Source organism: Egretta garzetta, unplaced genomic scaffold (genome assembly GCF_000687185.1).
Source record: "Egretta garzetta isolate BGI_Z169 unplaced genomic scaffold, ASM68718v1 scaffold1038, whole genome shotgun sequence".
NCBI lineage: Eukaryota > Metazoa > Chordata > Aves > Pelecaniformes > Ardeidae > Egretta > Egretta garzetta.
Genome location: NW_009260420.1, coordinates 73,018 through 88,462, shown reverse-complemented (window position 1 = coordinate 88,462; position 15,445 = coordinate 73,018). Strand labels below are relative to the sequence as shown.

The 15,445-nt window shown below is 42.2% G+C and overlaps 1 protein-coding gene across 1 annotated transcript in view; it reads right to left on the bottom strand.

Annotated features, from left to right (window-relative positions):
- Positions 1-12,626, bottom strand: part of AMPH (amphiphysin) — a 67,667-nt gene extending 55,041 nt beyond the window's left edge. Inside the window, exon 1 of the mRNA XM_035899245.1 lies at positions 12,552-12,626. The gene's annotated coding sequence lies outside the window, so the exon portion shown is untranslated. The remainder of the gene's footprint in view (positions 1-12,551) is intronic.
- Between the last annotated feature and the right edge of the window lie 2,819 nt (positions 12,627-15,445).

Sequence of the window (15,445 nt, the reverse complement as noted above, 5' to 3'; positions counted from 1 at the left end):
AGTCATCAGCAATCGCTGCTCAGGGAAACGTAGAAGAAAAAGTCAAAGCAATAAAGCATGATGCAAATATTTTGCCATATGTGCTGTTATAAATTCTGACAATCCATTCAGAACAATAATTTTAGCACGAATCTCCCTCAGTCTAAGTTATTAACAGGTCACAAGCCACTGAAATATCTAAGCAGCACAGAGCCATATGAATTTTCCCCTGTTAGCAAACATTGTATGGCACGTGACATTAAAGCACCCATGGGCAAGGGCCAGCTCCCATTGCATTTGGGAGCAAATCTCTCAGTTTCAATAGCAACAGAATTAGACCTTTCTATAAACCACCAGCAATAAAAATTTGCATCAGAAGTCCTCAAGCCCTGTGAATGATGCAAAACATGCCTCTGGTCTACACATTTTACTACAGTAAACTTGCTATTAGTGAATGCAGATACACTTTTTTCACCTAACTGACTAATTAATATTCACAGCATGAAAATACTGCATTGCTGGCTCTGCATACCTTGCAAACCATGGCAAACCACAGCAGTTTTAAAAAGTACTGTTTTTAAGATTGCTACATATTTAACACTCCCTCTTCTCGATGCTTACTGATATACTTTTTCTCCTTTCTGGTCTAACAGATGAAAGCATCTGGTGGCTCTGAAACCACTGCTCTAAGTATCTTTATTAAGGCCATCAATTTTGTTAATTGAGATGCAGCTTCTTGAAGGAGAATGAAAAGTAGGTGTCATTTTGCAGATGTTGTGCTCCTCTGAAATGAGATTACCCAAGAGAGCACTGATGCTTCCTTTATAATTTCATAATTTCTTTTATTTTTCTACATAAGGCAGCAAAATGAGTCAAGAGTTTCATAACATGCAAGAAAACTCCGGAGAGAAATCTCAGTAGCATACTTAATAGCAAACATCTCACAATCAGGTTGCTTGATAACAGCGGCCACATTCTCAGCAGACTCCAGCACCAGAAATCACTACTCTTAGCTCATCTGGTCAAACTCAACATTTCCAGAATTTCCAGAAACCTGTCAGGCAATCCTGTTAAACTGCACATAAGAGCAAGGGAGGCATGCTAACAACGCCAAACAACATCCCTCACGAGCAAAATTAACACAGCTCTCCACCATGATGTCCCAAATGACCACTAATTACCCTGAACACTGTAGCACACAGTCTGTGCCACTGTCAGCTCCCCTTTTATACTCTCTGGTCTTACAACATGACCAGCGTCATGTAGCCAGTAAAGAACATGTGCACCCAGTGAGGTAAAGGAGGCTCAGTGTTTCAGGATCTTGTCACCTACAGCCACAGGTCTTACACAGGTTTACAGCAGCATTAAGCCTTTTCAGTACTACTGATTCTTGTGCATGGTTAGCTTTGGTTTTCTTTTTAAAGAATAGTATTTAAGCACGTCTTAGCACTGGAATTAAGACAGAAGGAGCCACAGCACAGTTGGCTGGAAGACTGACGAGACCTACAAAAATTTAATGACTAAAACCATAAAAAGCATGGTTTGTGTCTTACCAGCTTTTGTTTTCTGATGTGTTAGAAAAATCATTGCTTTCACTCAGAAATTAAAGGCCACCTTGCCTCCATGAAAGCTGGAATCGGATGACCTATTTGCAAGGCATAATTTATTCACAGTTTTCCAGAAGAACAGAGGAGTTTGATTTTTCTATCATGCCACATACAGGATGTAAACACAATACATCTTTACAGGAAAGGTCAGCACCGCATGTCCTTGATACCAAAAACAAATAAATCACTCCACTTCAGCGAGAGTCAAGAGCACTGTCAGGGCTGAACCCTGAGCATAGGTTAATTAATAACCTGCCCCATAGAAATGCAAACCAGATAATTATTAATGCTGCTCTAAGACTAATACTGGAATTTTGTCATTCCATCACTAAGATGTCAGGGAAATAGCTCAAAAGAAGGCATTTGCTGCATCACCTGGAAGACATCCTTTATGGTAATGTGCAGTTATTAGCCGCAATGCCAAGCAGCACTGCCTCTCTGTTTGTGAATGCTTTAGGCAGTATTTACTGGTAGCTCTTTTAGGGAACTCAGAAGTATGAATGCAAAGGACTATTGCATTAAGTGAAGCCTAACAAAATAAGAGGCTACTGGGACAAGTCCATAATTCAGTATGAAATATATCTGCATACCAGGGTACCCTATTTTACCATTTCTCAGTCTCCTTATTGTTTCTAGAACTGCCTCCCATATTTTGGAATCTTTTTCTTAAAGAAATACATTGCTGCTTTTCTCTTTCTACAAGCTGTAAGAGCCTTGGGTTTTGAATTATATGTCTGGTGCATCACTTGAAAGAAGTTGAGTTTGCAACCTTCTCTGGAAACACAGAGGTTTTTGGCATCCCAGTACTGCACGAAACTTGTGGTCCAGCCACTAGGAAGGCTCAAGAGTAAGAATGTCATCGTTCCAGTTATTAAGTAATGTGATGAGTTGAAGTAAACTGCATCAAATCAAACAGGCTCCTCAGACAATTTGGACTAATCCAAAAGGGATGAACTTTAAAAGTCAGACCAGGGAGCTCTGCCCCACGTTAGTAGTGACTCACAGTAGTCAGGTGAGAAAGCTCTGTGCCTGCAGTGATGCTTAACTACCTAACAGAAAATACTTGGCACCTTCCTTAAATGAAATCCCAACCTTCTTGTCTCACAACTAAACCTCTCCCTCCCCAAGCAACATGCAAGAAAACTCCGGAGAGAAATCTCAGTAGCATACTTAATAGCAAACATCTCACAATCAGGTTGCTTGATAACAGCGGCCACATTCTCAGCAGACTCCAGCACCAGAAATCACTACTCTTAGCTCATCTGGTCAAACTCAACATTTCCAGAATTTCCAGAAACCTGTCAGGCAATCCTGTTAAACTGCACATAAGAGCAAGGGAGGCATGCTAACAACGCCAAACAACATCCCTCACGAGCAAAATTAACACAGCTCTCCACCATGATGTCCCAAATGACCACTAATTACCCTGAACACTGTAGCACACAGTCTGTGCCACTGTCAGCTCCCCTTTTATACTCTCTGGTCTTACAACATGACCAGCGTCATGTAGCCAGTAAAGAACACGTGCACCCAGTGAGGTAAAGGAGGCTCAGTGTTTCAGGATCTTGTCACCTACAGCCACAGGTCTTACACAGGTTTACAGCAGCATTAAGCCTTTTCAGTACTACTGATTCTTGTGCATGGTTAGCTTTGGTTTTCTTTTTAAAGAATAGTATTTAAGCACGTCTTAGCACTGGAATTAAGACAGAAGGAGCCACAGCACAGTTGGCTGGAAGACTGACGAGACCTACAAAAATTTAATGACTAAAACCATAAAAAGCATGGTTTGTGTCTTACCAGCTTTTGTTTTCTGATGTGTTAGAAAAATCATTGCTTTCACTCAGAAATTAAAGGCCACCTTGCCTCCATGAAAGCTGGAATCGGATGACCTATTTGCAAGGCATAATTTATTCACAGTTTTCCAGAAGAACAGAGGAGTTTGATTTTTCTATCATGCCACATACAGGATGTAAACACAATACATCTTTACAGGAAAGGTCAGCACCGCATGTGCTTGATACCAAAAACAAATAAATCACTCCACTTCAGCGAGAGTCAAGAGCACTGTCAGGGCTGAACCCTGAGCATAGGCTAATTAATAACCTGCCCCATAGAAATGCAAACCAGATAATTATTAATGCTGCTCTAAGACTAATACTGGAATTTTGTCATTCCATCACTAAGATGTCAGGGAAATAGCTCAAAAGAAGGCATTTGCTGCATCACCTGGAAGACATCCTTTATGGTAATGTGCAGTTATTAGCTGCAATGCCAAGCAGCACTGCCTCTCTGTTTGTGAATGCTTTAGGCAGTATTTACTGGTAGCTCTTTTAGGGAACTCAGAAGTATGAATGCAAAGGACTATTGCATTAAGTGAAGCCTAACAAAATAAGAGGCTACTGGGACAAGTCCATAATTCAGTATGAAATATATCTGCATACCAGGGTACCCTATTTTACCATTTCTCCGTCTCCTTATTACTGCCTCCCATATTTTGGAATCTTTTTCTTAAAGAAATACATTGCTGCTTTTCTCTTTCTACAAGCTGTAAGAGCCTTGGGTTTTGAATTATATGTCTGGTGCATCACTTGAAAGAAGTTGAGTTTGCAACCTTCTCTGGAAACACAGAGGTTTTTGGCATCCCAGTACTGCACCAAACTTGTGGTCCAGCCACTAGGAAGGCTCAAGAGTAAGAATGTCATCGTTCCAGTTATTAGGTAATGTGATGAGTTGAATCACATCAAATCAAACAGGCTCCTCAGACAATTTGGACTAATCCAAAAGGGATGAACTTTAAAAGTAAGACCAGGGAGCTCTGCCCCACATTAGTAGTGACTCACAGTAGTCAGGTGAGAAAGCTCTGTGCCTGCAGTGATGCTTAACTACCTAACAGAAAATACTTGGCACCTCTCTGTGCCTGCAGTGATGCTTAACTACCTAACACTTTTACTGAACCAACAGTGTCTGTTTCAGATGAGAACTAAACAGAAAATACTTGGCACCCTCCTTAAATGAAATCCCAACCTTCTTGTCTCACAACTAAACCTCTCCCTCCCCAAGCTAGGATCTTACTTTCATTGCCTATTCCATCTTCCTACAAGGATACTCGTCCTCAAAGTAGGACCTAGACTATGGTTTTAATGAAAATTTGGGGTGTGCAAAGACAAAAAGGGCAGAGTCTACCAGTCTATGGCTAAAAGTAATCTATACATATTAAATGGCAAGCCAGACTTTCTGAACATGTAACTAGGCCTCTGTTTATACCTATAGCTTCATATCCATAACTATATTCCTAAATAACATAGATAAGCTATGTATTAACAGGTCTGGTAGAAAAGTGTCCAGAACTGTTTGTTGTGAACTGGATCATGTTCAGTCCATGTGTTAAATCCCAGAGCTGGGCTATGTCAACTATATCCGGGGCCGGTTATCCCACAGGGCTCCTGAAGAAACTATATACCAATCTGCTTTAAAAATAGTCAGAAATAACTTGATCATTCAACTGCACTGCCCAGGAGAAAAGAGTTAGCACAGTTACTAAAGCTCCAGAGGCATAATGGTTTATATCCAAGGGGCAATCAAAACCAGCCCAGTGTGACAACAGTTTAGAATTTATATTTGGAGCAATCAATAGGTAGAATCATAAAAGTGAAACATCGGATCAGCGCTTTCTCCTTTGAAGTGAGGAATTAGTTGGAATGGATCCGTGCTGTTCCTGCAGAGATAATTTTGTAGCATAAAAAAGAGGATCTCACCTTCCTGGGTATCCTGCCTGACTAGAAATTAGTGAGGTTGAGATGAGATTTAATGGCACGCTATGTCTCGTCTAATCCTGGGAAAAATGGCCCCTCAAACATAAGATAATTATTACATTTCTGGATGAAATGGTAATCAGCAGAGAAACCCCTCTCATAGCCCCCAAAATACTTTGCACATTGTATTGCTTGTATTTGGCTTAGTGGTCATCCAGTATCTGAAGTATCCTTTGGGAGTGCCCCCGAAGAGATGGTGTGTCAGAGGTAGTCCCTCTGATTGCACTTTGCAACTACTTCTTGGCAGGCAATAGAGAAGCTCCCTCCCACTAGGCTAGATTGAGCTTTCCTATGTCTGGCTTACCTCAGAGGATCTATCAGCGACAGCATTTGTCATCAATTTTGTTTAGCAAAGGAGTCTCAGAAATATCAAGAATCCCATTCAGTTTAGCATGGGATTCCACAGACAGCCAAGGAAATGTGGGTATCAGCTAAGGGAAAGATTTTTCATTCGGTTTAGGATGGGATTCCCCAGGCAGCCAAGGAAATGTGGGTATCCGCTAAGGGAAAGGGCGTCTCCCAGTCAGAGTAATTTTAATGCTCACACTTTTTGTTTATTGCCTGGATTCTTTTTTCCATCTCAAGCCCACGCACAACATCAGTAAAATAAAGGGCCTAAGGAGAGGACATAAGTAGGTTTAAAGATGGTCAAATATGTATGTGGGATGCCTAATAATTCCCAGAGGAAAGGACGTGTTGCAAAACACATTGATTTTCATGTGATTACAACACATACTGAAGCTCCCCTTCTTCATCATGTCCTTCATTCAACTCTAGATTAAGATACCTACGACTGTCTACATGTGTGGGGTGCCTCTCCTCCTCTTAGAGCCAATGTAGATCTCTTCAGTGAAACCTGTGGAGTCAGGAGGACAATTAAAAAGACTCTAAAGCCAAAGCCATTCATTCAGCATAGCTGTCTAGTGTCTTTTGCGATACCCTGCAAGACATCCACAAATGGCAAACACAACCTGTCCTAAGGGCCCTGCCAGCTTTGTTGAACAGCATTTGGAAGCCAGGGAGGACACACTAGGGCCTTACAAGTGGCAACAGATGTTAACATTTAGACAACTCACTTGCAACCCTCATGGGCAGCTGCTCAACTCAGTTGGTGAGGCTGTGCCAGGAGCCACAAGTGACCCCTGCACAAGCCATGCCCTCACTGACGGGTGCCATCCTGCAGGATCTGGGCCGGGAGGCTGGTTAAGAGGCTTCACTGACATCCCCTGACCTGGCAGGGGTTTGAACCAGGTCCAGGGTCAGTCTGAGAGATCCAGATGGAAGCAGCAGGAAATGCAGCTGAAGTGGGGGTTCCCCAGGCATGTGCGCCTGTGCACCTATGATATGGCTTGGGGGGGACTGGTTAAGCTAAAATGAGACTCCCAGGCCCATGTGCAGGGTTAGGGGTCCCAGAAGGGGCTGATCAGAGCCATTAAGGCCCACAGATGCCCCCAGGTGACTGATGGGTATCTGTCTTGGCCCTCTGGACCACACTGCCCAGTTCAGCACAAGCATCTGGAAAGACCCAACTCAAACAGAGACACCCACATTCAGGTGTTTTAATCTGGAACTGGATGACCCTCCAGGGGCAGGGTTCAGCTTGCAAAACTTGCGTCTGTTGCCACTGGAGATGTTATGTGGTGCTCAAGAGGACCAGGGAGCCAGCAGCTATGACACAGGACTGCAGGCAGAGCCATGTGCCTCTGTTTGGAGAAACCACTGAGGGCCAGGTGAGACATTGCGAGGCTCCTCTGGTGCCTATGTGTAGGTGGTGAATCTCATCTTTGGTGTCTTAGGTCATTAATGAATTGTAAGAAGTCAGTGGCACATCTGATGCAAAAAGAGCGCTTTGATGAATGTTAATTGTCCCATAGAACAACTTTAAGTCAATGTCATGCCACAGCTGTAAGGTAGCTAAGCACTTTTGTGTGAAATGAAGACCTAGCCAGGCTGAAACTTTTCAGGACCCTTAACAATTACACCTGATAAGCAGCTCTTACTGTGAGGCACACATTAAGTTAAGCAGCCCACAGAAGCAGGTTCTTCTCACTCAGCAACAGCAAAAAAAAGGCTCTTCATTTTCACCTAATTCTATAAACTAGCAGCAAGAGCACTTGACATTTTACTTTGTTCTGACAGTATGTCATGGGCAGCTGCTTTTGTAGTAGCAACTGGTATATCTGTCTGTACATATATGATGCATAATGGTTTTAAACATTAAAACGTATTTTAATTGTAGTCTGTAAAATGAAAGAAGCCTCATAGCTACATATGGAAAAATAACTACATGTAAATATTCATAGCCATGAAATAGAATATTGATCTTACAAAAATGAGACAAGCACTGAGTCAATACAATATACTTGGGGCTAAGGGAATTGCTACTTTACTTCCTGTCAGAAAAAGAAAGTGTAAGATACAGTTGCTTGAACAACAGAATAGAGATGAAATTTCAGGTAAAACCCCAATGGACTTGGTATTTTCACAGTGGAGAAATATGCAGGAACTGTCTCTTCTCCTCCCCCTTTTTGAACTTTAGGGTCAATTAAGAGGCTGAGCAGATCCACAATTACTTGTGCAAAGAGAGATGTCTAAGACTCGAGAAATTTCATAGAATCATAGAATGTTTTGGGTTGGAAGGGACCCCTAGAGGTCATCTAGTCCAACCCCGCTGCAGTGAGCAGGGACACCGCTAACTAGATCAGGTTGCTCAGAGCCCCATCCAACCTGGCCTTGAATGTTTCCAGGGATGGGGCCTCCACTACCTCTCTGGGCAACCCGTTCCAGTGTTTCACCACCCTCATTGTAAAGAATTTCTTCCTTATATCTAGTCTAAACCTACCCTGGTTTAGTTTAAAACCATTACCCCTTGTCCTGTCACAGCTGGCCCTACTAAAAAGATTTTCCCCATCTTTCCTGTAGGCCCCCTTTAGGTACTGAAAGGCCGCAATCAGGTCTCCCCGCAGCCTTCTCTTCCCCAGGCTGACCAACCACATCTCCCTCAGCCTGTCCTCATAAGAGAGGGGCTCCAGCCCTCGGATCATTTTAGTAGCCCTCCTCTGGACCCATTCCAACAGTTTATCAGATTACCCAGTTATGATTACCCAGTTATGGTTAACACTCTGCTAGCTGAAATGAGGACTCACAAACCTGTTCTAACATGACATAATACTCTAGTAAACCAAGGCACTCAAAACCCAGTCTGGCCTACCGCATGTTCAGAGGGAAGTCTATGTGCTCAAAACAGTAGTTCAGTAGTTCAGTTCACCCACAATACTTCCCACTGTGTTTATTGAGTTGGCTCCTTTTTATAATTATTTGGCTATTTCTAGCAGGGACCCATGAGAAGGAGGAACAAAGCTCCCCTAAGGTCATTATTTTTCAGATACCACTCATCGGTCTCCATCCGGACATCAAGCCATTGACCACTACCCTCTGGATGCGACCATCCAGCCAGTTCCTTATCCACCAAACAGTCCGCCCATCAAATCCATAGCTCTCCAATTTAGAGAGAAGGATGTTGTGGGGGACCGTGTCAAAGGCTTTGCAGAAGTCCAGATAGATGATGTCCCTTGGTTTTCCTTTGTCCACTGTTGTCACACTGCCATAGAAAGTCACTAGGTTCGTCAGGCAGGACTTGCCCTTGGTGAAGCCATGCTGGCTATCTTGAATTATCTCCCTGGCCTCCATGTGCTTTAGCATAGCTTCCAGGAGGATCTGTTCCATGATCTTCCCAGGCACAGAGGTGAGGCTGACAGGTCAGTAGTTCCCAGGGTCTTCCTTTCTACCCTTTTTGAAAATGAGCACCATGTTTCCCTTCTTCTTCCAGTCACTAGGGACTTCACCTGACTGCCATGACTTTTCAGATACCATGGAGAGTGGCTTGGCAACTACATCGGCCAATTCCCTCAGGTATTTCTTGCAATACACTGAATATCTGTGTCATATATGAATTTATATATGTTTTGTTTGTTCCACAAGTTTTGATTTAGAGTGGCATTTCCAGTTTACAACTTAAGTGGACGGTGAGTAACAGTTGCATTCACTGTTAAAAATCAAAATGTTTTTCCTGATGGTTTCAGCTGCAGCAGCTTCTGATAGGGAAAGCCCTGAGGCTCTGAACAGCCACTGGGTTCTGTTCTCTCCAGACATGGGATGACTCAGTTTCTCCATGGTGATTCATCTGGGTAATTCAGCTCTGGGTTATCAAGTCCAGAAGGGGCTCTTATCCAGCTGTATTCAGAAAGAGATGGGAACGGATCACTAGGGAGCCTAAATGAGCTTTTCCTGCAGATAGGTCTGCTGGACATACCCTTACACAGAGCCTTCTGATGAGTTTGGTACATACCCACCATCCAATCTGGTATTCAGGCAAGGAATAGCATGTTAAGATTTCAGTTTCTCGGTTATCTGTTTCCTGGGTAATAAACACTATGCTCTTTCCTTTCCCTGAGCTGAACTGGGAGTCCTCATTTATTATCTTTGGAGAGTATTAATAAAGAGATCATTCTACCCATAACACCAGTTGACGTCCCAAGTGTTGCAGGCTCAATAAAGTAGGAAAACAAGAAAAATAGACCATTTTCACAACAGACCATTATCACAGCTTTCAGTTTACCAGGATTCCCAGAGCCCACATGGCACCAGCGGCTACAAACAACTTACAAAGAGACACAGAACTGAAGTGACAACCTTCTTCAAAACCGAAGGTAGGTAGATGAGATGGCCACAAAAAGCCAAATCACTGCTAAATGAGACTGCAAGAAAAAAAGTAAAGTTTGGACCTTCTCTCAAACTGCCTCTGCCATAGAAAGGCCTGGTTAGGTCAGCAACCACTGTGGAGACAAATAATCCTGGAGGGAACTGTAAAAGATGGAACAGCGTCTGACAGGGATGGTTCTGCTTGCAAGTCACCCGAATGGCCCACATCAATAGTTTGGTGGAACCTCAGCACAAGGAACAATCACCCAGACTACCTTTTTATTCTTTAATACCTAGGATTTAATTTTTCTTTTTCTAAAGGCTCTAGAGTTGCCGAGATAATCTTGGAAGCAGGACTGAATGTAAGCCAAGAAGAGACGGCTGACTGATCAGTTCTGCAAGGTACTAATCAGTAAGAGCGATCATTCAGATGCACATAGTAATGCTTTGGATCTTTGCATTGCCAGTAAGTTGTAGATCAAGGCATGGACAAAACTAGGAAAATTTAAGCAATTTATATGCTTCTTATTGGTGAACATGGCAGAAACAGTGCTTTTGCAGCATTTTTTCCCCTTGTACTTGAAGAACTGATCACAACAGAACTCTCAGAGTGAGCCCAGCAGCGAACAGCAAGAACGTGTGATTAGTTGAATAAATATACAACCTTTTTCATTTGGTGTGCCAGTGGACCTAGCCTAATCTGCATGTGCCCCTCAAGAGAGTTGTAGTTCGCTCTGCACTTGCTCCTCCCTACCCAATTCCTCCCCTGGCTCCAAGTCACATTCGCATCCAGATTTAGCATCAGGCAGTTCCTGCAGAGTCCTTTATTGCTTATTACTGCCTCTCAGCACATCAAAGGAGGAGGAAATAAAAAGGACAAAATGCTAAGATCCTCCTTAGCAAGACTTTCAGCTGAAAATTACAGAAAATTCTTGGCAAAGGACAGAAAAAACAAACACTTGAGACAAAATTTTGCTTAAAAAGATTCTTTTTGTCTTTCATCTCTCTCTTTTAATTTCACTCAGAACCTTTAGCTAAAAAAAAAAAATCCCACAAAACTCTGTTTCTTCACAGGAATGCTCCAGCTGCTCCTTCTGCATGCAATAAGAACCTTACAGACGCCCCTTATTTCTAGTAACACAGTTACTAGCTGTGCAAACAGCTGGGATATTGACAGCAAGGATAAGCAGCAGCATAAGGACAATCAAGAAGAAAGAAATGTTCCATTGATATCCCAGAATACTTGGAAAAGAGGAAGGGGGGGTAAGGGAAAATATAACATCTCTGCAGAATTTCAAAGCTTCTGGGTGCTTCTTCAGGCCTGCTAAATCCCACCTTTTTCCTGACTTCAAGAAATTTGAGGGAGGAACCACCCTCCTCAGAGAAATGGGTTCTTTTACTTCCCATCATTGTCATTGTTGGGGAAGATCTACACAACAGGCCAGTGGCCCATGAAACTTGCCTCCCTTCTACACCAAGAGAGGAAAACAAAGGCTAAGTGACCATAAGATACAAAATTGTTAATAAGCATCCCAACAGTTAGGGTGCAGGGTTCGTATTTACATGGAAAGGACAGAAGTGCATGTGGTGGATAGGACTGACATGAGCCAATTTTTACACTGCGTAGTTCTCTCACCCTCCAGTGCCTTTCTATAGGAGCTCTAAATGATAGCTCGCACAGATGACAGATACCTCTGTTCATACTTGCATAACGAGACTATTTTCTTGGTGGCATTTATGCAGCTCATGGTACGCCTTAATTTGTATTAGAAAGCTACTATATAATTAATCACAATTAATCACCTCAGAGCCAAAACATCTGTCTAACAAAGCAAGGAGTAATTGAGCTTAGAATTTAGGATTGCATTGGGAGTAGATGATAAACTCTTCAGGACATCTTCATTTTCACATCTGGTGTTCACAACACCGAGAGCCATCAAGTGCTGCTCCCCAGCAGCGCTTCGTCAGCGCTGCCACCACTGCCCCCTGCACCCCCAGGGAGCGTAACAGCGCACAGCAGTCTGAAACTATTCATCTATTCACTTTGCATAAAACTGGTATTATCACATACCACTGATGAAAACAATCCACAAAATGAAACCAAGGAAATACATCCCTTCATTGCAAGAAGGCAACTACAAAGCTGTATTTAGTCGGGGTTGGGTTCTGCTCTCAGTTACACTGGGGAAAATGTGCTGTCTCTCTGCTGAACCCAAGCGGTTTGAGCATGATGGTGTTATATGTAGTTAAAATACATTCTTTTATTATGATCGCATTTCTTAGCCCTCTGCATGCACAAATTCAACTGTTCTTTGTTTGAAAACAAAATCTTATACCTCCCCCCCAAAAAAATCTTTTCACCTGTTACCCTGTAACGTCTTCAAAATCGGCAAGTTCGCATACACTGCATTCTTCTTAAGACACAATTAAAGAAACTGAAACAGTAACTGACCTCTTGCCGTTTGAAATTTTGAACGTATTCTTCAAACTGTTCATCTTTTGTTTCATCAGCTTTTCCTAGTTTTTGAAGTACCTGTATTGAAAATAAAAAGAAAAAGGAATAACTCAACATTTATGTCACAAAACATAACCGCTGTGACTTTCAACACTTTTGTTCTTGCTGTTAGACTTAAATAGCATTTTATTTTTGTGGGTGCTGCATGCACTACTGTTTCCAAAGTTCACATGGGAAACCATTTTGTCAAAATAAAAAAGGATGAAAGTAGGAGTACGGTGTGCGCATGTGTGTGGAAATACACCTCAAAGTATGGAGTCCTTGTGGGGTATGTGTGGTTTCTTTAACGAAGCAACTTTTCTTTTAGCAAAGAACCCTGGGGTTTCAAAGCAACAAGGAATGAGAGAAATTTGCTGGCCCTGCAAGTTGTCCTCCCATTTAGACAGAGAAAGAAAAAACAATCAAATTTCATTAGGCTTTTCTTCTGTTTATGGCTCATTACGTTGAACAGTATTAACATTATCCTTATCTGCATGATTTTCAACATCAAGTCATACAGTGAGAATAAAGAACTGTAAGGCTGCATGAGAAGTTGTTACAGCTGATGCTTATTTAAAACTGCTATTGGTGTTCATATTTGCTCCCCTCATTAATTCAGCAGTGGATTGTCATCCACTAGATAATAAATATACTGCAGTATGTCAGCAATAAGGGCTATTCACGCAATAGCAATCTCAAAAGTAATTTGACTCAGCTACACTTTACACTGTATTTAACTACAACAAATGCATCCTATTATTAAATCCCAGCACTATTAATTCATTTTAATATTGAAGACTTATATGTAGTTGCAAATAGGCTTCACCCTTCTTGTCAAACAACCCTCAAACCTTTACAGAGTACTGTACGGGGGATGAACCATCTCACACAGTGACGTTAGGATTGGTCTCCCATGACAAAATGTCCAAACTTTCCATTTTTGCAAGAAAAAAACAAAACCAAATGAAAAAAACCCCACAAAATCAAAACAGTAGCAATTAGCTGGTACTATGAATAAACATATAAACATCCCCTCCTATTCTTTTCAAGACAGTCCTGGCATGTTTTCTCTGACCACCCGCCTCTCCCAAACCCAGCCAGCCCCACACCATACTACCAGGCTGCACGGAAGTGGGGTGAGCATTGCCACAGTGGAAACCGGGGGTCACAATGATCATGAAGGTGATACAATGCTACCTGTGGACCTTGCCTGTGGAACTTCAAGGAATTTTTGATGTATTTACAGCAGAAAGACAGAAAGAATGACATCAGAGAGGAAAAAAAGAGAAAGGGTAGCCTTTTGCTACCTATAGCTGTGTTTTAGCTTTTCATTCCCCTGTCTCTTTTGGGCATTTTGGGTTGCTTTTAAGCCTGCTGACTACTTCCAAAGACCTCATATGCCCTCATCACCAATCTCTTGATAAAATATTAAAAAGTATCACATATGGCTTTACAAAGGAATCATTTAATTTAACATTTCAACTCATCACAGGCCTTCACATTGCTCCTTGTCACCAATGAGCCAAACAGACTGCCCCCGACTGTGGCATGACTTTGATCCACACCAGGTGGCTCTCTGAAAATCCAACATTTCCTTTTCAAAGAGGCGGCTTCCAGGTACGTCTCCTGACCACATCAACACATTCAAGCAATGTTCACAGGAACAAGCAGCAGGCAATAAGTCCAATAGTTAATTGGAGTCTGAGCAATTCATAACAGAGGTAACAAGCCACAGCACAAAGGCTGTCATGACAAACTCTTTCCTCTTTCCCAAAATATTAATGGCACATATCCATGTCTCCAGATGTGTACTCAGGTCCAATAGCACAAGACTCAGAGGAGGACAATCCACTTCTTACAGGACTTACCTCCTGTGGTTTGTTTTTTTAATCCTATCTCCAACTTTAAATTTCTCTACAGGTATTTAGCTGAACTGAGACTAAAATGCAGTGTTAGAACTTGGCCTCTGCAAACACCAACCCTGATCTTAATCCAGGGTTACATTAAATAACCACTAATACCACTGCTTCCCAATTTTTCTAATCCTAACCCAAACCAGAACATAAATATTCACTATAGATATGCCACGTGTTTGGAACTGTAAGTTGCAAGCCAGAGGCTTGGCATCAGCTAATGATACTCGTCCTCATGGAAGTCCTGTAGCCCATGCAACACAAACAGATAACTGGGGTTCACTTGCTCTTTTCCTAAATGCAATCCTAATTCTAACCTTAACCCCACAATCCTATATAGAGACAGTTGAGCAGACAGGGGATAGAACAAACTATTCCTCATAGGCCCCCTTCAATCCTATCCATATAGCCCCATGGACCACTCAACAAGTAGCGCAGCCTTTTACAACCAACCTTTTCCTAATTGTAAGCGTAACCTTACCACTGGTAGTCTAACCAGACAGGTGACTAGACTGAGTTTAAGTCTTAGAAACTGATCTACCCTTCAGCACTTATTTGTGCACTTCTATCTCAAAGTAGAAGTCTCTTGTCAACAGAAGTCTATGTTTGTAGTTTATTTTTGCTCGGTTTGGTTCCTACCTATAGGCTGTCTTTGGGATAGGCTTAAGGCCAGATGAAGGCTTGTCTGCATTACACACAGGTTCCTCCAACTCCAACCCCTCTTGTGGACAAGCTGAAATAAACTTTAGACACATTGTTCATCTTGTTATACAGAGTACCTGGGTCAAGATTAGAACAGGGTCTGGTTTATGGCTAGGTTTAGGAAAAGGAAAGTAGACAGCCTACTAGCATTAGGTTTAAGTATTGGTCAAGAGAAAGTAGACTTAAAATGCCCAGGTCACTGGAAAGCATCTGATGGCCCTCAAAGGTAAAATGAAG